Raw genomic sequence first — 22,612 nt, forward strand, 5'->3', positions numbered from 1 at the left:
CCTCACACACACACGTTTGTGACGTCACACCTGCCCCTATGAAAAAGAATAATGAAAGTAAAAAGAGTCTACGACAGAGTCTGCGGACCACATAGGTGCGGATCTCATGGTTATTTTAACCAGACTCAACATAATTTCATTTTTAACATCATCACTCTGGTAAAACCGCCATATTCTCGCCCGCGAGACTTTATATCATGTCCAGTGCAGCCCTCGGGCGAGAAAAGGTTGGGTACCATTGGTGTAGGGCATTTCTTAACATTGGCACTGGATACTGGATTAGCACTGGATACACTGACTCAACATTGCAGGCCCACCCTCCAACCACTCCCGCCATAACGAGTACCCCACCCATTCAGTCATGGAGCTGCACTGGGTAACACTGTTCTCCACGCCAGTAACCGCAACTCCAACACTGTAAGACTATCAGCTCATACTGCTTAGTGCTGGGTGGAGGCAATCCTGATCACATTTTATTTATTAACTGTTATTCCCAGGACTCTCAAAAGCCAAATACTTATGTATGACTTGCGTTGAGCTAAATTTAACAACTCAACGGGCCAGTCGGCAAGTTCGGTACGGCGGTACGGCGGTTACCCTGAAAGAGTAAAAGAGACTGTTGCTCCTCGGGAGTTTTAATGAGGGTAATGGAGGTTCCAGTAAGCTATCAACTTATCCATATAGTGTCATGGATACCTCACAAGTAGATTACTAATCAGCAGCTTGGTTATGTAGCAGAAGCAGTTTAGAATTTGCAATGGTATTTCTGCAACATTATACAACAGTTCACAACACCGCTCTGGAAAATCTTTCATATAGCGGTACGCTCTCTACATCAATAGGTTACACACCTTGAGCAATACTGTCACTTGCAGGTGGCAGTTTGTAAGCTTGAGAAATGCAATCAACGGTGCTGTGGCCCGCACCCGAGAAAACTAGATGAAAGAGCAATAGCAATGCCAGCCGCTTGCCGTAAGGGAAAATATGTACACTGACAGTAATGGAGCGCGAGACTATTCGGAAACGCACCAGCAGATGCTCACACACACACAGACTCCATCTTTACGCCAAACAAGCAGGTTTGGCCGCGAGCCAGTCCTGCATGCGAATGAGCGAGAAGCAGCGAGAGAAGTCGAGAGAGAGCAGATAACGACATGTCGCAATCAGTCCCCTCCTCCGCCCCCTCGACCTTGAGACTCGACAGGACGACTGATCCTACATGTGGGCCTTGCTCCAGCCAGGCTGGCACCACAGTTGACAAATGCGGGGGTCCTCGGAGGCCTTTCGACTTCATTCTCTGCAGCGCAAGTTGCGGCTGATCGATGGGCCAGAATCTCGCGAGATCACGCGCTACGACGTCACGCGGGTGCAGGAGGAGTCTGCGGGGCGGTAGGAACACGGCAAGATGGGGCAAAAAGCACCATCAAGGGCCATAACTGTCCGGACAGGCGTATTTTCGCGGTGCATTATCTCTGACCGCCAGCTAGGCGAGCTAAGCGAGACGTAAATATTTTCGCAACTAACCTCGAAATAGCTCGGCCGCAACGCGCATGCGTGCTCTAGCCCGCCTTCTAGTAGGCGCGCGGTACTGGAAGGCGCGTGATGGCGAACTACCTCCTGCGCCGGCAGTAAAATCGCCCTTCAGACCTTCATGCTGTGCATCACAACAATTCCCCCACCCTCCTCCCACACTTTCAGGATTAGCTGCTAGTCACTGGCAATGAGCAAGGTCATGGCACCACAAAAGAGAGGCACATGCAGACAGATGCGGGTGGCGCGCGCACACACATTAAAAGTCGACATTGAGTGCCTCCCCCCGCCCCACCACCAAAAACAAAAACAAAACAAAAAAAAACAACCCCGTTCACAGGGTTCCCAGGGATCAGGGATGGTGCCAAAAAAGGACCTTAAAAGGACCTTAAAAGGACCTTTCATGCATTCGAAAGGACCTAAGTGACAGTCATCAATGCTTAAGTTTTTCTCTTGTGTGGTCGGAAAGATGTATTATTTATGAATCTGTGGTCTTCTCTATGTTCTCAAATACATGTATTTCTAGTAATAAATAATCAAAGAGTTAATTTTGATGCCTGTCTGCCATATTTAGATTAGATAACTTAAAAAGTCTCCTTAGCACGCTGATAACATACACCGTTAATGTTCCAAGTTTTCTAGAAATCTAAGTAATAATAATTGCAAAACCTGAAAGCCATTCTTTGGTGTAATACAAAAGTCAGTTCACGTGTCTCTCTCTCGCACACACACTCTAACGGGAAGAGAGAGATAGAAATAGAGCTATGCACAGTAGTACTAGAAGATCAAAGTTCAAGAAAGAGTAAGTTTCTAAAGAACTTTTGAAAAAAAGAGCGTTTTTTGCGAATACGGAAGGGCAACTAGTGTTGTACAGATGTGTAGACCAAACATTTTCTTGTGACTACAAGGAATGCCAAGGATTGGAGATCAGATGAGGAATGAAAAGAGTGTGATCCTAATGCTAAACCAAAGATGGAATGAGTCGAAAACTGTCAAGCATTACAGCCCATTTATTTTTAACCTTGAGATATTATTTAAGCATTCTTATTACACATACATGTAACACATGCAAACATATACATAAACAGCATGATATACTAATACACATAAGATTAAGATTACAAAATGACAAAGCAATCCATCTACTATAAGCAAAAGTTTCATTGATGAAATTCAATTCTTTGTCACCCCTACAGCTTTACCAATACTAAACAATACAATTTCTTTACACAACCTAATTTCCTCTAAATAGTTCTGGTTTTTTAACATGTTCCATAGCATACATGTACAGAATTGTGCAGGCTTATTTAAACTGAAATAACATTAATTCTGAATGTCACAATTCAACACCTTTTAATTTCTTCCTGTAATCTATCAATGTCTGACTGAATCTTTGTTATCTCCTTCTTCTTGTCTTTGGCTAACAAACGCATGTTGTTAGATCTTTCAATAAGTGAAAAACTTTTTTGCTCTTCAGCCTGGAAACTATGTCTGTCAGCCAGTTCCAGCAGGTGTCGTTCTTCGGCACTGGTGGTCTTTAGCCTTTTTGTGAGTATTACCAGCTCATCTCCTAATCTCTTTCTGTGGACCTGCTTTTCTTCTGTTTCCTTCTGCTGCTTCTGCTCAGAGAGGTAACGTTCATACCTGCCATAGGCACTAGAAGCGGATATCATCAGTGGTTTGGAGATCTCAACATTTTCCACCCCTCCCACACTGTGAATATGATCAAGAATTACTCTGCGTGCTTTTAGTGCAGTCTGACTAAGATTGTCAGCTACTGTTTCTTTGTTGAATGAAAATCCTCTTTCCACTGTAGCTTGACCATGAGAGAGTAGGAGTAACTGTCTGACAACAGACCACAACACCTGAAACTCTGCTTTTCCAGCAAGGGCATCATAAAACCAACTATCCAGTCTTTGTGTCATAGGGTCAAAAGCCTTACTACCACACTCACCTGCAGAACTGTCAAGAAAATTACGGAACTCTGACAATACCTTGTCACAAGTCACATCATCAAACCTTTTCACACTTGGCAATACAACAAAACCTTTTTCATTTTTTGTATTGATTTGTCTTTTTCCCCCATGGTCTTTGGGTTTAAGAAAGTTATGTTTCTCACTAGGGTGTACTTCAGTGGAGATTTATCCTGCAATTTTAGAACAACTGCTTTCAAAAAATCTCTGCATTCAGCTCTGAAGGCCATGAGAGTTCCATCGTTTACTGATGACTGTTTCTTAGCTACAGCCAGTAGTCTATCAACCCTGAAGCCAAGTTCGATCATGCTCAGATTGACATGGTTAGAACTGTTGCATATATCAACCTGCACAAGTTGGAGGGCAGTTTCACATTTATTAAGTACATTTGACTTGATAAATTTGTGCATCAGATTTTTCATAATGTCATGTAAGTCTAAACAAAGGAAAGGAAGAAGAGGCTGATCAGCTTGGTATTTTCTCAAAAAAGGTTCAAGTATACTGGCAATTAAACTAAAGAAAGGCAGACGACATGAAAGCAAAGGGGTAGATAAGACTCCAGCTTTTACAATATCAAAAGATTTGTTCTTTGGCAATGTTATTTTTTTTCTCCATTGCAGCTTTGACAAATTTTTCCAAGTATGGAAGCATAACAATTGCTTTTTCAGCAACAGAATTGTTTTCAAGCCATCGGTGAGCACAGAACTTGGCTGGAAAAAGATGTGGAACCAGTTACTTTTATATAATCTTCTCTTCTGGCTGGGCTGTCTCTGAACAAGATATAAGCAGATGTAAGAAATGACTCAAGCTCCCATTGAGAAGCCTCGCACCCACGCCTAAATGCATTGTGCATAACATGGAGTCCACAGCTGCCCACATTTAACAAACCAACATTGTGATTGGTAATCATGTCGTTATTAATTTTCTCAAGAAGGTTTAGGTTTACAGAAGGTCCATCCATAGAAATTTGAAGTAAATTAGCTTGCTTGAAGTTTGATTCGCTAATTACCTTACTGAACTTTTGTTGAAGGTCTATGGCCGCGGAATGACCCAAAAATTCCGAGGTCAGGTAATGAGTCCTTACAGCATTGTCACTCCAGTAACGAACATGGAAATCCAGCTGTTTAGTTTGAGTCTTATGGTTAGAAGATTCATCAAACAAAAGAACATACTCAGGCGACGAATTTACACAGTCCAGAAGCAATTTCGAAAAGTGAGGAGCAAGCCCAAATGAAGTTAGATAACTGGCTTTTGTTTGACCGCACTTAAATTCTGCAGCTACTTGGCTGTCTGGGAACATAAGTCGAAACAGTTCAGCAGACTTTTCAGCAGATCTGAAACTGTAGTGTGATTCCACAATCTTGAGAGTCCACAGGATCTCTGCCTTCAATCGTTCATTGCTCATCACGAAACCTATTCAAAGAAAACATTTTAAGTTACCATTATGTCTGTAAACATTATGTTCTGTCTGAATAAAGACAGGTTTCAAAAAGCAATAATTAATGACATGATAATATAAATAATACTAAACTAAGTTAAAGTATAAAGATGGCAGCATAGTTGAAAATGAAAGTTATTTTCAGCTAACTGATTTAGCTTTAATGTTAAATTGTTTGATTTTAAAAATCCAAAAATAATGTATTTGCTGGTAAAATAGGATAATAAGCATACATTATTAATTATACTTTCTTTTTAATCTTTCCTGATCAGATGCCAAAATTCAGATCAATTTTCTGCAGCAAAGCTGTAGTAAGATTCGTGATTGTATAAAACTCTATTTGTAGTTCGAATCATGAGAAAAATGAAAATCTCAACTTTTTAATTTAAATAATTCTTTGCTATTTACTGATCTTTAAGCTATTGGCTTCACCGTAAATTAGACGATAGGCTTAATAAAGAGTGGAAAAAAACCGCAAAATGTTATGCACGCTTTAATTTAATGTGTTTTTCTAAGTACCCACATCGTTAACTAAATGAATCGCTAAAGATAAATAATTGTCAACTTACTGGACACACTTGCAGAGGCTGGTCGGTGCCGTCTGATTTTGAGCGGGCTGTGGATGTTCTCGATGACGAAAGTAATCAGTTACACAAAAGCGCGCATCTTTCAGAAATACTTTTATTTGCCTTTGGTGTCTTTCGGTAACCATGTGCTGTTTCAGAACACTTTCGCCCATTGATGAAAGATTCAGAGATATTTTGCAGGCAGCACATCGTGCCAAATGTTTATTGCTCGAGTCTTTATTAACCAATCTTTATACTTGTCTTCCTTTAGCCACTTCTCCTGAAAAGAGCACTTCCCCGGCATCTTTCAAATTGTTAAGCAGACAAAGAAATGTGGTCGACACGACGAGAGTGAACTCGCGAAAGGCCGAAACGGACGTTCCCGCCGCGAGCGAGACTGGGTAGTCATGTGATTAAAATAGCAATGCAGCGAAAAATCGTCGGTATTTTGCGCCAAAGTCTACTCCGGAAATAAATTTGTTGTAATATTTTATCGATAAAAGGACTTAAAAGGGTCACAGAGAAAATGTAAGGACCTGTGTGAGAATTTGAAAGGACCGCATGGCAAATAAAAGGACTTAAAAGGCCTTTTGGCGAAAATTCAATATAAAAGGACTTAAAAGGACCTTGCAAGGACCTGGGAACCCTGCGTTCACTGTTGCCACGATTTTCGCCCCAGACGACGTTGATTAAACGAACCTCTAATGTATCTTGAAGCATTCTGACAAGGGTTCAATGTACAATGTGATAAAACTGTTGGCTAGTTAATGAAAAATTATGCCATAACCTAAAAGTGAAATTGTGTCATTCGTGGTGGGACGAGATGGTCAAGGGAGTGGGAAGAAACGGGAGGATCCGGAAAAAAAATCCAGACGGCCAGCGCCGTAAACAAGTGTAACCCACAGAGAAAAGTGTGCCCCGGGATGTGAACCAGGGCTTTCGATTTTCACTGCAGCGATGACTACACTAATTGGCGGTCTCTTTGCAGCCTTCCTATTATTACAGGGCTAGATTGATGCAGCACGTAGAAGAAGAAGGAACTGCCCTATTTCATAGGCTAGGCTTGATAGTTCTTTTTCTTTTTCCTTGGTTTTGGCTCTCTCTCTCTCTCTGTGCGTTACTGAGTTAATAAATAAGAGGATCCAGAGTTGTACATTATGAAATAATATCACTGCAAAATCCTGAGCAATAATTTTACAATTTACAATCCCTTTAATAAGGCAAGAGTACCTTATTTTAGTAGACTGTGGTTTTAGGTGACTTACACTATAACCCACTGTGAATCAGCTGAAAGAAAGCCAAGTTCTCTAACCCTGCGCCATGCTGCGCGCGAAGAATGAGGGAGTGCAGCATGATCATCAACCATGGTGTCACTGGGTGTCGCCACCACACCAGCTGCAGCAGCAGCACAGGCTCTCTCCCTCCCTCGGCAAACCGTCGTCCCTTTCTTTGTGCGATGTTTGTGATCGTGGGTAGATAATGCTTTCAGTAAGTGATTGATACAGCTACCGTCTCTCTGTGGAGTAGTACCCGCCTCAGAAGCTTGACACTGTTCTAAAGACCTCGTCAGCGTGTCACAAACAATAGGTCTGCAGATAGTTTATTTTGTTGGAAATCATTTTGCTATTATAACCCTATAACTTCCTTTATTGCGAAACTTCGGTGAAAGGTCACGACCAAAGCAGCGCAAGCCACGATAGGAGTTGCTAAGTGATGGAAACGGTGAAGTAGGCGATAACTGAGGCAACTTCCACTGATATGTTGCCACAGAGAATACGGAAGAGTTGAGTGTGGGTGTGTGCATGACAGCCGCTAGCTTGAAAAAGCAGACATGCAGACGTGACTCATGTGCACACTAATAACAGCTATTTCCTCCGAGTCAAATAAACAGACACGAGATGTGGAACGGCCTGAAAGACAGAAATGATGAAAGAAAGGTTGCAATGAAAGGCCGAACGCCAGTTTTGGGTGGGGGCTGGAAAAGTAGAAGGCTATGGCGACAATGACGACAGAGACCATGTGGCCTGACCTGCTCCTCTGTTGTCCCCAGATACTGACAGTCTCGTAATACTGCGGTCTGGAAGCTGTCCATGCGCACAACACGTGCTCCGTTACACACACACACAAAAAGAAGAAATAATAATACTGATACGAAAAACGTTGTTAAAGAATTGTTGCAAGAATAATTAAAGAACAAGCTATATATATATATCAGGCAACCATCCAATTCGCATACCGACGCTCCAGCATCGCCTCAAGATAAGTTAACCCCTGCCAACATTTGACCCCTACATTGTGACCTGCCACGCTGCGTGCATGTAAATCTCAAACACGTGCAGAGGACGGATAACGCCAGGAATGATGTAACATGGCGTTCACTATATCATTTTGTTTTTGTTTTATTACCAACTGCTATTTTAAGACTATCCCACGAAGTCTTTCTGCCAGTGATTCTATTCCTCTTCTTCCCCTCCTCCCCTGCATTTGTGTTACACATCCATTATTGCTCTCGTTGTATTACAAAACAGTGTCATGTGCTTCATGCAACATAAGCATTGTAAATTTTAAAAAAATTAATTGCCCATGTTTTTACATAGTTTAAGGAGTACAAAGAATGTAGGAATAACAGGCGAGTCGTAAGTGCAGGAGTGTAGAGAACCAGTGTGCAGTGAGTGCAGTGAGTGCAGTTCACCAACACCACGATGCTTGACGGTCAAGGTGCAACATCTTGTTGTGGCCCCAGCAGCGACCACTCCAACATGAAATAACAGCCAGACATAGGGAGCTCAAAGTCAAGCCCAGTTGGGTTGTCCGCTCATTCCAGTACAATATAACCTGACATGTCTGCCACCCTGTTCAATACAATTCTACTTAATGTGTCTGTCGCCGTAATAAAAACCGTGTAAGACGAGTTTTAAAATGTTCTCGAACATGCACGGTCGCACGCAACATACAGAGCTTTACACTGTTTACCAGCACTATCTCCACCCCACCACAATCGCCACCATCCTCAATGCCATCTCTTGAGATTACACAGGAGTTAAACAACATCCCCAATGGTAGCAGATGACTAATAAATTTCAACTCTATACAATCCAGTGTCATAATTTGTGACAGCTGCGATAAACAAGATCTGAAGAGCTCAGCATCCAAACTGGAGGATTTTGAAAGCTCATGCGAATCTTCCGACAGGAAGCATCGATCGCCAGTGTCTAGTCTCAGCTCGTTAGGTCCTTCCCCCCAGCTCTCGCCTATTTTCGCAGCTCGTGTACACAAAGGTCACGTGGTGTCGCAGATCGTGGCCCGGCGCCACGGTGACCGAGTGACGAGATTTCAATCGCCAACGGCCAAGCTCTAGATGCCTAGCAACTCACATGTGTGGATGGTGTGAATAACACTCCAATATCCAGTCTGGAGGAGGCCATAGACTGAGTTGGTCTTAGCTCGCAAGACGATGATCGCTGATCTTTCTGACACAGGTTCAACTGGGAAGAAACGTTTAGTCACGAGATGGTTTCACAAGGACTGAATTTTTTATGACTACCAACTGCAAGGATATACCCTTAAGAGATGCATTTCTTGTAATAATGACGGTTTGAGGTTTGCGGGGATGGATGGAATATGGTGGCAGACCTAGTTTTAGCATCAATGGATATCAACAAGTATAGAATGTTGGTTTTTTTTTTTTCTCTCCTTACCCACCTTCTTCAAAAAGTGTTGCCTAGACACTCCTTAGGTCGACGCCATCGCCAGCCACCCTATCCCCTAGTGCTCTCCGAAACACAGCATTATTTCAGATGGGTGACTAGAGGAGATCCCCCAAAATGCTTTAAAAGCGCTGACTATAAGGTAACTATAAACCACATTTCGTGTCTCAAGAATGACTAGACAGCACGCGCCGTGGAGTTCTCACGAGAAACAAGGATCTCAAGAAAGCTAGCGGCAATAATGCAGCCATGAGAGGTCTACATCCCTGTGAAACAGGAACTCCGTGACTTTAAAATAAAATTTAAAAAAACAAACTTGAAAGCTTGGCCGAAGTCTTCTGGTCACTTTTTATTTTCCTTTTTTAAATCCTAAGCGTTGGATATTTTTTGTTAGCCTTCTCCTCCACTCCTCCCCATTGGTGGCATCGATCCACACAAGCACAGCTCGTCCCTTTGTCAGGTCAATAGTCTGGAATTTCGTGTGCAGCGTCTCGCACGGCGATGGAGCGAGATCATTCCGCTGTCAGGACGAGTGACTGGTATTCACGGTCACCACTACAAATACAGCAGAAAAATGGCATTAACCTGACGGAATCCCCCGCCTCCTGAACGACCGGTGATGCCAGACATCCCTCGATTTGCCTTCACTTTGTTCGACTGTTGTCTTACAACTGAGGACTGATGGCCACTCGCTCACCTCGCGTGCGCGATCATTCCCAGAGACAGCACGGTGATAGCATGAATAAAGTGAAAATGTGATGCTAAACATGCTGACAAAACTGGCAAAACGTTTAAGTAGCTCGATCTGGATTATCTATAAGATATAATTTTATAATCCACAAGATTATTAATTATTTGGGATGCAATTTGATAATCCCAATTTTATCATCAGATTGTTTTGATTTTGTCTCAGTGGTTAATATTCAGTATTTCGTGAAAACTGGGAGTCATCGATCAAAATATGAACACACACACAAAAGCTATAGGGAGAGAACGAAGACATGTTGGTGTGCTCTGAAATATAAATAACACGAGGGAGAGACGCTGCTAGGGGAGAACGAAATCGAAAAGTTAGATTGTCGAGCCGGAAGTGTAGCCATTACTGGCAAGTCATAAATGAATTTTGGGAAGAGAAGTAGTGCCGACGAGACGCACAAACACGTGTAAGAGAACTGCACCCACCTTGAACCCCAACTACACTGGTCTGCGCCCACACATCACACAGCTGGAAATTCCAGTATGTCGCTAATGTCGGGTGGGGCCGACCACGGAAACAACATTTACATGGCAGCAGTGTTGATGTCGCTCACGCCAAACTCCAGATGACAATGCGAGGACTCTGACATCGTGCAGTGTTGCTGTGCTGTCCATCGACTGACTGACTGACCCCCAGCGGGGGAGCACTGCGGTCTGAGTACAGGGTACAAAGACCTGGACGATCACCGGTCCGTGGCAACAAGTTGCTGAGGCAAGCATGGAGGCTGACTTCAGGCTGGGCACGAAAGCCTCTGCCTCGATCAATATCACGTGATGACGTCACCCAAATAACCGACTGATTAGGTGAATGATCCACCAGACTGCTTGTAGACTTCAGGCGCTGCCATTTCATAGCCAAGTTGTAGTTTATGTCAGCTTTTCAGCTTTAAAGTTCTTTGCCCTCCCCTTCCCACCCCCACATCCCGTATGTTTGTGTGGAAAGGCAAGGCGTGCTATCGTCTCTGTATGGATAGTAAGTAAACGTTGTAAATATTGTATATAGCTCTAAATTGGTGCTCTTGTCTCGCGGGGATGTTGTCTAAATATTAGTGTGCTATCCTAAGCCGTTTCTTTAGTGCTGACTGGTGTTCTGAGTCCGACCTAAAAGTTCTCTGGTTGCTGTTCGCAAGTCTAGCAAGCTATGTAGGTACTGAGGGTTTCTCTGTCTACCCTCATAAACAATGTTAGGGAGGATTTATTCCCAAACACTTCTTAAGCATGCAATGTAGGCATACTCTGTGCAAATGTAGGAGTTGACAGCTAGTATTCATAAGTCGCTATCTCTCTACCCTTTCCAACAGCACACTTGCGAGGTGGTAGTAGTGAATATTTTCTGTTTCCTGGATACAGTTGTGAGGGATTCACCAAGAAATCATTCCGCCACTTTCATGGCGAAGCATTCGAGGGGCGAATGGGTGGTTCTCTGCTCGCCGTGCAACTCAGGCTGGCATCATAAACAGGCTTTCCTCACAATGCAAGCAGCTTGGGGTTAAGGGACACATGCATCTAGTTAGCTGCTAGTATTCAGCTAGCCAATATCTTGTCAAAAGAAATTGCACCGATCTCCCCCAAAATTATCTTTTGCTATGATGTAAAGAAGGACCATGAACAATCAGACCATAAACGCAATCAGGGGGGATAAGTGTGTGTAGGAAGTGGAGGAGGGTAGTCGGTCATATTATGGTGTGGTCGATGCACTGTCGCTGTGCTAGTGGACTTACGCAGTACTGTTGCTGCCTTTCGTGGGAAAACAAACTATAGTACCAAATAAATAAGTGACAACAAAAACAATGTCTAGCTCACAGGCGCAAGGCGCTTGCCAACAGTGCTAGGCACTCTCGGCCTTTCCTACCCAGTGCAGCTGGGCCAACCAATCGATACCATTCGATTGCTGCTATTGTCGTTGCTGCTGATTATGATGTTGCAAATGCATGGCAACGCTCTCCACGTATCTTCTGCGGCTGGACGGTACAACAAGTGTGGGCAGGCTAAGGACAAACAGCCTGTAACTCTGGACATGGCAAAATATGAATCGACCCAAGGGGCTTTGTCATGTCCTTAAAAAGACTACATATTATTTTGAGACCTTACACGTGTCAGTCTGGATACGCATCCCTCACATCTGAAAATGTACTATAACCCAGTGTCAACGGCTGACGACATCTCAAGCTTGTGTAACATCAGTGTTTTCACAGGCAAACTGTTCTCTCTTTCTCGTACTCTGCTGACAACATTACGGCGAGGCTAGTACGTCTGCCATCAGTCAACAAGATCACAAGGCTTCCCTAGGTAACGACGTGGGATCCCCTAAAAGCTCTATCACGTGAATGGCTGTTTATTTTGGTTTATTTCTGCGCCTAAACTAACACCATAACAAACTTTTCAGAGTTGTATGACTCACGATAGGCCGAAAGTTTCATTAGCGCTGGAACTTTTGTTTACATCATAGGATATTACTGAAAAATACTTACATAACCTTGTTTCATCTAAACTCTTGCTCAGCAACAGCAGGTGTAGGAAGTGTTTTTTCTCTCTCGCACACACACACACTGTGAAACACGATCTGCACTGTAACTGAAACATGTCGGTGTAAGGCTCAAGGTAATTACCTTCAGTACGAAGCAAGTAAGCTGTTGCGGCCGGTAAGCAAGTTGCACACGTTGCGAGAGGCATCAAGGGCACACCACTGTACCGTCACGTAGAAGGTGCTGCACAGTTGTGGCGCCTGGGCAGTTTTCCGCCACGGGGTTACAATCGACTCCAAGGAATGTCAGGTCCACCACGACCTTTTATAGACCACGGCGACCATCCCTAGACGACACACCGAGCTACGCAAAAATGCAGCAAGGACGACAGTTGCTTGCTTACCCTTGCACAGGTGGCGTTCCCTGCAGGTTACATACTAATAAACACCTGGTCTCTCGTGCGCAGTGTCAAGGTATATAGTGTCGTGTACACTCTGAGTCTTTCCGGTGGTGAAGATATAATTTCTTTAGAAATCATCTGAATGATAAAACAATTCAATATTCGAATACAGATTAAAACTTTTAACAGTGGGCCGGCGCCGTCTTCGCGTCACACAAAATGTCATGTGGTCTCCTCAAAGTACTAACTGTAGGTTTGGCTCAACAGCCCATTTCCCTCGACGAAGCAAAGTGAAACAACAAAAAAGAAATTAGAGCATTGATCTTACAAGTTACACCTGTATGCAAGCCGTGTTACGATGCTCCCACTGATGGCTGCGTCCATGTTGCCGTCTGTATTATTTGCTGCCTGCCTGTACCGTCTGCTGTGCACTCTTTTGGCTCCTCAAACCCACCCAACCACAGTCGGGTATATTTCAAAGATGGCAGCTGGGACAGTTGAGCCAGTGCAGCCATAACGACTGTGTTAACGGTTGACTCTCCCAGCGAACCTCTGATCTTCCCCCCCCCCTCCACCCATATATATACACACACACACACAAATATCTCTATACTAAGCTTTATTTATATAAAATATATGCGTGCGTGCTTGACAGAGAAAGGGGGCGCGAGAGGGACAGTTACACATCTCTTCACAGTTGTGGAGGTCGGCAGTTCAAGTACAAAGCAATGGTGTCAATACGTGTGTGACAGCATACAGTCGAAACAGGTCAGTCGTGTAAACAAAGCCTTTGACTCGGAACGTCCATGACGAGAGTCGCGATCTCACGGCACAGTAGGGCTGGCGACAAGGCAACAAAGGTCGCAATCGACCAGAAAAGGGTATGTTTACAGCAGGGGTGGGTACGAGAACGCCAATATGTACTCATTTGTTGCACATTCCATTAACACTAGATTTGTTGTGTAGTCACCTATCGTGGGTTTTTCGGTATTTTACCGGCCCGCCACATAACTTGGAATTTTGAGTGTGTGTGTGTGGGTGGGGGTGGGGGGTAAGAATTTCACGGCACAGTGCTCGTGCTCTCAAGCGTGACGTCTTGGCGCCTGGTTCTCTTTGTGCAGTCTCACCACACTCAGACCCTGGCTAACCAGTCGGCACTCTGACAGCTGACTGACGTGCGTTAGTTGGACCAGCTTGCACTCTTGACCACTGACAGCTGATTTCTTGTACCTTCATCCTAGTCTCCAACGGCCAGCTTGACAGTCAGCCAGTAGGTTCCAAAAGTCAGTCGAGCAAGGTGGGTAGATAAAGAAAAATTACAACATGGCTGTCGGTCTCTAGTCACGCCGAAGATGTGGGAAACGACCGCAGGGTCTTGTCCTTTCTTTGCGTGTATGGTCTGGACCTCATAATCATCGAGGACAAGGTAGACGTAGAGACGTAACTGGAAACAGGCAACAATTTCATCTCATGTGATCTTTCGTCAGGAAATGAACAGACCTCAACAATGACAACCTGAGTATTATGTCCTGTCTACTGCCGCGTCCTGATATCACCCATGCAGGTAGTAAGGTACGAGATGTGGCTCTGCCCCACCAGATCTTTGTCATAACTCCATCACCGCCCCATCAGCGAACATCCTATCTGAAGAGCACAACTCAGCTTCCAGTAGAAAACAAAATTGCCACACTTCTAGGGCACCAGCAACCTCAACTTTCAACAGTCAAGACGTAAGCTGGTCTTTTTGCTCATGTGACCCAGTACGACACCTTGTCAAGACTTGTCTAAGGCATGTTGGAGGGTGGCCAACACCGTGGTGACCAGATGAAGAACTGACTTACGAACGCCACAGACTGGACTGGTCGTCCTGTACACTGTGCACAGGACCTGCTGACTATCGCCAACCAGACAAGAGTGGTGGACTCTGGCAGCTGCTGCGTCTATTCATGTGATCGTCAAGGGACGACTGTTTCCCGCCCCTCCCATACTCGCCGTTTGGATGCCACGAATCACAAGCTACTTGAAGACTGATCCTGTCGGTGGAGACAGCAGATGAGACATCTGTCTTTAGTAGATCATCAGACGTGTAACAGCCACCAGCGTAAGCTACACGTTGACATGGTTTATTTCAGCCATCTGGACGGCCGTCTGCATCTCTTTGATAATTTAAAAGCGCCCATGGATTTTCTGAGACTGAACAATTATTTATGAAGAGGATATTTATCAGCACACTTAAGCGGGACTTTCTCATGTTAGGCTCACTTGTGGACAACATGTAATGACACGCATATACACAGCGACTACTGAGTTTGTATTATTTATGATACGCCCATAAATCAAATACTCGTGTCTGCTAATGGCGGGGTGTGCCGTGAGTCACATCTCGTAGCCAGCACTGAGTCAGTTGGCCGTCTGCCATCACAAACTGCACAGGTGTTCACCGGAAGTAGAGGAGAGAGAGAGAAGTAACGCACCTTCCATCGTCACTAATAGTGGGGTCCCGCAGAGATGGCTCTGCAGCAGGAGTCAACCTTTCCAACTGCCTGCTCTTGCCATCTAACTACATAAAACCCGTTACTGAGTCACCTGATAGCAAAAGAGGTAGAGTTGGAGAGTTGTGGTGGGGATCGTGACCTACGACCGGGATTTGAGAAGTACTATCACTGTCGAGGTCGTCCTAGGTGGTGGAGTGTGGTCCCTACCTCATCCTCCTTCCCTCCACAACCTTAATGAGGGCAGAAGTCAGGCGTCAGGCGTCTGGGTCACACGGCAGGACGCCTGAGACCAACTGGGGGTGGGGTGGGGACATAACTTCGGAAGGGCCATCCTAGCCTTCTATCAAATGCCTAAACACGTTTGCTTTACTAATGGGCCGCTTTCTTCGTGCCTGCAAAGAAGCATTTCGCGTCGATAGCGAGCAAACATCGTCTACCTTGTATTATCAGTTTCAGGAACAAGTTACCAGGAAAATCCGTTGTATGTACTCGTAATGAAATGTTTATTACTTTTGTTTTTTTTTTTGTTTTAGTTTTTATACTGAAATATTTTATATTTTAAACCTAGTTACTTAAATTTGAAATTTCTTTATCGAAAGAAAAATAAAAGTTCTTTAATAAACGTATCTGTAAGCTGTTTTCCTGTATTATTGCCGTTCAGGGATGAGGTAAGTTATGATTTACACCCTTATAGGTGTGTTCCAGTAGTAAAAAGAAAAGAATGTAAAGCTTTCCGTTCTGCAATACATTAGGAGAACGCGTGGAAACGGGAATAATAATAATAATTGTAGTGCTATCTGATTAATAAGTGAACGAATATAGTACTCATTTATCTAACAAGTCTATAAATTAAATAAATGCATAAATTACACGGACAAAAATCTTGGAGACAGAAGGAAACGGAGATCCTATTTGTCTGTACGGCCTGGCGACACAAATAACTGCCACAAATCGTTTTCACCAGTTGACCACTTCTATTAAGGGTCTCTGCAGCGTGTTGTTGGAATGGCCCATCTTCCCGATGATTTTTGCTTGATCGGATTACTTGTCTGCACTCCTCAGCAATTATACCTTTTTGTCTCTGATCGGCGCACTATGTAATCTTCACATTTTCTTATTTGCGGGCTTTGTGCTTCTGATGCTACATTTTCCGGACGTCGACTGTCGATGAGAGATGTTTTCATTCTCTCCACGGTCTTTCTCGACTATTTCGTAATAACTCCTCATATTTCCTCGGTTCCAGAACCTGACGACCTTGTGCCCCTAGCAGTTATTAGTGTATGCTGAATTTTTGAAATGTCTTTGAGCCTCGTCTTGGTGGCGAGGAAAGGTAATTATTATTAAACTGTTTTCTGTAGCCAAAATGCTGAAGCACTAAAAACTGAACTGCAAGCAGCAGCACGCGACCAGCTTTAATATAACCAGTCGGCAGTCGTGTTTTGTTTTGCGACGGACGCCGACAGATAACCAAGTGCAGCAAACTAGGACACATCACAGTTATGGAACAGCCACTGACAGAAGGCACTGCTACGGATGACATCATGGCAAGCCGACCAGTCAAGAGTCAGGACGGCTACAGCTTTTATTAGAAGCTGGCCAACGCCTCGACTGATGGCCGGGTGACAAGCTAGGGTGTCGGTTTATCCATACCCGATATTCGAGCCCCTTCTTCCTCGCCACTTGTCGACAGCTTTCTTGCCCATACTGCCACTCACGTTTCTCCCAAAGCTTGGTGGCGACTGCACACCTGACATCAGCTGTAGGAGACACAAGATCAGACCCATCGACATTGGCGACTATCGCGTGGGCAGCTCGTGTTCGTCTTGACCTGACCCGACAGGTCGTCCCTAGACAACTAGACAACTAGCTTTCTTCTCAGACGAAGAAAGGAAAAACTAGGTGAGTTCAGGGCCGTTGTGTTTAATCACTCGGACTTTGTTGCTCAGCCAGGGTGACAACTTGTGTGCCAGTGGCTGATCAACTTTTCGTAACTTAGAATCCAAAATGTTCATGCAGCTTCACACACACCTCATATCCTCCTCCTCGTGAGCACAGTGAAAACAGAAATATGAGCCGTCAAAAAGACAACAGAAGTGTACAGCCTGATTTAAATATTAACTTACCAGTCGCGTAGGAAGATGCTCGTCTTTGAGGAGGAGGGGGACAAAGTCCATGCTGACAGTGAACGACGTCTACATTCTTGTCCCCTTAGAACTTTTTTTTTTTTTGAGGGGGCGGAGCCGTCCCTCTTGCTCCTCTGGTTTCTGCGCAAATGTTTATGCTTAAACCCGTGGTTTAAACCGTGTTTTTGCCCTACTGAGGCTCAACTCCACTAATCACCACAATGTATTTCTGCGCACATCTCTTCCTAATCACCTGCTACGACCTCCCTGACCTCTGCTCCTGAGTACATGTCCTGGCAACATTCCGTGTACACCAATGAAACTATAAGCCACCCAGCCTTCCGTGTACCTCTCACCTCCCCACAGCCTCGTCTTTCCTCACCCGGCGTCTATTTCTGTTCCTCTTGTCCGTGACCTTGCCTTGAGGTGGGTATGTAACAGAATCTATCACACCTACAGCACACACACACACAGTGGGTTGTGCACACCAAGAAGCGCCTAACAGCAAATATTGAAAATATATCACCCAGTCTGTCAGTTTACTCACACTCACCACAAAGGTATAAAAGAAGCAGTAACAACTGGCTTCATGCAGTTTGTTCACTCTGGTACCCAGAACTAGGGCATGACGGTCATGACCCAGTTATGCGCAAATCTTTGGGGCAAAAAAGGTCGGTTTGTGGAAAATACGGGTGTAGAAGGGGAAAATTACAGGTGGATGCAATCACAGGTGTCTCATTGACAGTGGAAAGGGATGCAAAAAGCAGAAAGTGTTTGACCGTGTCACACCTACAGGTGTGTTGATGGATCAGGCAGCAGTTAGTCACGGCATAACATTCTTTAGACTTAACTGTGCGCATACCTGAGAGTCTTTCAGCCGACACCTGCCACCTACAGGTGTGCACGGACGATCGCGTACCTGGATTTATTATGCTGACACTTGCCATGTATGGAGTCTGTTTACATTCTCACAAACCACTTCCCATCCCGTGAGTTATGATTCGGGCTTGTGAGTGAGTGGAAAGGTCCGGTGGGGAACATTCACAGTACCTCGCGACTGCCTCAAGTCCACGAGTGCCTTCGTGACCGTGCAAGCTTGTGTTATCTTCTTAATGATGCTTGAAATAATTATATGGGTTATCCTGCAGAGACTTGACACTTGTCTGCCTCAAAATACTACAATCGGACTTACTGACTAGGAGATGTGATGTACAGATCATTTCCATCACACTTAGCGAAAACAAACGAATTTTTTTTTATTGAGCTAAACCCTTTGGTTTGTTTCAATGCATCTATGCAACTAACATTTCTTTATGTTTCCGACAATAAATTCATTTCATTTCTGCTTTTAAATAGTTGATACAGATATCGTGAGATTTGTTTAATGGTTGTTTCAGTCTTATCTATAAAGACTTGTGTGGTTCCATCTGCGCCCTGTTCATATGTTCAACTTTCCATCTGTAACTGCCATAGGCAGGACAATCAAGCAGCATGTGCACTTTATCTTCAATCTCATGCTTGCATCGGGGGAAGATCAAATGGCTGGAGATACATATTTTTGTAGCGATTGGTGCACACTGATGGGTGATATTCCAAATTTAAATAAATGCTTCCCTGAAACAACTTCTTAATATATTTACATATCTCTCAGGCTGTACGAAGCTCTTAAAACTACAACACAGCTCAAGTCCTCCACTTGTGCAAATATCATTGTGCCATTCTTGTTGGAAACAATCTAGAAGTCTAAAATTCTTAAAATCGCGTTCTTGTTACCGATACATTGCTGCAGCCAAAGCCATTATCACAGAGAAGTTCTTTTACAAAGAAAGCCCAGATAGGTTTACCATTTTGTTGTAGATAATTTAACATTCTGTATGTTTCTGGGGAGTCTCGCGTCATTCATAAGACGAAGCCAGTAGTCAATAATCTGTTTTGTAGTCCCCAATATTGGATGCTGTCGCAGGTCACCATGGATCCTTGTGTTCGGACTAAGCGAGAGCAAGAGAGAGAGAATGCAGCCTCGGACCTCGGACACTAAGCTGGCCGCCAACAGTTCACGTCTGCTCCCTACCATGACCTCTGTGTCCCAGCGTCAGGTACCCAGCGGTCACAGTGGACGTGCCCTCTGACTGAGTCCCTCTCTCAGGTGATCAGATAGCCAGCCTCCCCACTGTGCCCCTCTAGGAGAGGTTACAGCTGACACCCGCAAGTCGCGCCCGGAGTCTGGCCGCTTGAATCCTTAAATATCGCAACATTTTTCTTACACTTTAATCCTTCCTTTCTCCATTTCTGTTTGTAGACGACGAACATAAGCTCTTGTTTACAGCCTCCACACACAATCAGCTCTAGCTTACAGGCTCAGTACACACTGCTAAACACAAGAATGCCACTGACTGAACGCTTGGGTTTTTCCAACGTCACCTTTAGCCTCACTCTTAACCACAGGAGGGAAGTCCACCCAAGGCAGTTGCAGATTTCGGTAAATCTATAAGCTGTTATTCATAACAACATAAATATATGTCAAGGGAATAATAGTAGTAAAGTAAATTTCGAGGGATAAGCAAGCAAGGTCCAACAAGGAATGGACAGGGCACCTCTGAGCACATGAGGTGACAGACACGTGCATGCGTATGGCCTTCACCCCAAGCCGAGGGTAGACCATGTCCGGTTTGATGCCGGCATGCTTCGACCATGTCAGCTAATGCGATAAATGTGAAGGATTCATGTAGACACTTTGTAAATGCTATGAACTCCTCCATCAGAAGGAGGTATATGTGAACAAGTCACAATTAATGTATTTCCACTGCACAACACAAACAGAAAAGTGGGCATTAGGAAAAAAATGTTACTCTTTATTGTCTTCACTGGTAGCTTTCTAGTTATCCTTATATTACAGACTCCAAACAGTTGTTTCGCAATGCTTTTCACAGTGGCAGAACATAGTTTCCGCGCAACTAGTTACTACAGTTTGACAAAGCAGGCCAATATTTCAGTAGATAATGTAGTACGGCCCACGAATGATGTTAAAGACATTAAAATGGCCCTTGGAGGACTAAAAGTTCCCCACCCCTGCTCTAAGCTCTTATTTGACAGAGTCAGCTCTTACGCGTGCATGGGTCAGAGGTTCTGCACTTTTGTTTAAAAGTGGGTAGCCACATACATGTATTATCAGTTTGTACCCGACAAGGCATGCCACTGATACAAGCTGAAGATCGCGGTGAAGGCCAGCTATCGGTTGGGACAAAGCTTCGTGATTTACGCCGTGCCAGCAACTAAGGCCATATCACGGAGGACAAAGCCTGGTGGGCTTAACATTTGTATCATGACTACCACAAGAGCAAGGAATACCATGTTTAAAGTTTAAACTCTAGGACATGTGTGACTTTGGATCAGTAAAAATCTCAGATGAGTATCTGTGGTAATGCTTGCCTTTCCACTACCTGCAAAGCGTGCTGTGCAATGATGATAGGTCTCTCCCATCTGACAATAATCTGAAAACATAAGAACGCAGTCGGACGAAGGCGAGCGACTGTCCTACAGCACTTGTTACGATACAGACATTCAGTTCGCGAGCTCCGACATTTCTGAAGGCTACGCCGAGAGCAGATTTAACACGTTGTCACAGTAAGGCTTCGTTAACATGTGTTCATGTTTTCGCATTATAACCTGAAATTACTTTAGAAATGACCGAAATCCCAGTGTCCACCCTCAAGATAAAAATGTAATAAAACGCAATTTGGGAAACAAAAACCCGACAAAACCATTTTGATATCTTGTATTAATCTTTATTTCATCGTTGACTCGGGTCTGTCGTAGGTGGACGTCATGTATCGATAGTAGCTGCCTTACAACGAGAAGTTAATCATCCATTCCCAAGCAAAGAAAAAGTCTTCTAAAAGGTGATTATCGCTCGATTTTGCCATGTCATGATTAATCACCACTCTTACCCCTTCCACGCAAACAAACTAACGGTATTGCGCCAGTCTGAAGTGTCGCCATGTCTAGGATGACAGAAGCTTTCCAGATTTTATGAAACCGATTTTTAGGACAGTTTGTGACCCGGTGTATTTACTCAGCTATAAAGAGCTGCCACCCTTGGCCCGCTCCGCTATCACCTAACACAAAGTATCGCCGCTGGCATATAAATGAGGGATGGGATGACATAGCATCACGCACACACGAGGCAGGAAAACTGAGATGGCGGAGATTAGTGCGTCTCACATCCCAGGCAAGGCGTACACTGATATCGCTGTCTGTTCGTCTCCTGGGGCCTCTTTACTCACCCCACCCCCACTGCGGAACGGCTGAGCTGCTGCTGCGGCCAGTGGACGTACCGCATGCTAATGCCGTCTCCGCCACAGGTAACACTACCACGAGATGTACACGCGCTGGGATCTCACCTCGTGCGTACACACCTGTCGTAGCAGCTTTCAAGCAGCTAACGCATCGTATGAACACGATCCCACACCTTGTACAGGGATTTCAGCTAATGCCTAAAATGCCGTAGGGGTGGCCCCAGTCCTGCAGTTGGTGCCCAGTTCTGCAAGCAACTCCGCTCGAGGGTCCCAGCAATTTAGACTTACGAAAGCTAATAACAAATAAGGATACCCCAGCACCCTCATAGAAAGAAGCATAACCTAACTGCGAAAGTATACCTGCTGGTCCACAGGTAATAAAAATGACACCCTGGAGATAGTTTCACTAGCTTGACTGACCAGCTGTTGCAAAACACACGAGTCTATGCTAATAAACGTTTATAAATGAACCCTATATCAAATACTAGTCAAAAGTTTTACCTAGACAGGTGCTGTCAACAGGTTTTCTCAACAGTTTATAGTAACAATTTTAACGATAAATTGCTTTAAGTAGTGGTAATAGACGTTGAGTCTAATTTTTAAATGGAGTGACTGGTGTTTGGTGTGATAAATCACCCTTGAAGTAAGTCACGATGTGATTGCTGTCAATCTGTCACGAACGAGCCACTCTCAACTCCACTCTAAAAATAGTTCACACAAACGAGCAAACGATCGACTCCAAATCAAACTCGCACCTGCAGGTGTGGTCAATCTACCTGGTGTCGTACACTTTTAAGAACTACCTATCGCCCCCCAGAAGCTGTTTTTACATATCAATGCTAAGTACTATTACATTTAAACCAA

The 22,612-nt window shown here is 44.3% G+C and overlaps 1 protein-coding gene across 5 annotated transcripts in view; it reads right to left on the reverse strand.

Annotated features, from left to right (window-relative positions):
* LOC112571559 (dystroglycan-like) overlaps window positions 1–22,612 on the reverse strand; it is a 68,762-nt gene that overhangs the window by 18,976 nt on the left and 27,174 nt on the right. Inside the window, exon 1 of one of the 5 annotated variants that reach the window (XM_025250624.1) lies at window positions 17,454–17,811. The exons of 3 other annotated variants lie outside the window; for them this stretch is intronic. The gene's annotated coding sequence lies outside the window, so the exon portion shown is untranslated. Of the gene's footprint in view, window positions 1–12,579; window positions 13,084–17,453; window positions 17,812–22,612 lie in introns of those variants that run through there. One more of the 5 variants, XM_025250623.1, reaches the window with a different exon arrangement.

The sequence above is a fragment of the Pomacea canaliculata genome, linkage group LG9, assembly GCF_003073045.1.
Source record: "Pomacea canaliculata isolate SZHN2017 linkage group LG9, ASM307304v1, whole genome shotgun sequence".
NCBI lineage: Eukaryota > Metazoa > Mollusca > Gastropoda > Architaenioglossa > Ampullariidae > Pomacea > Pomacea canaliculata.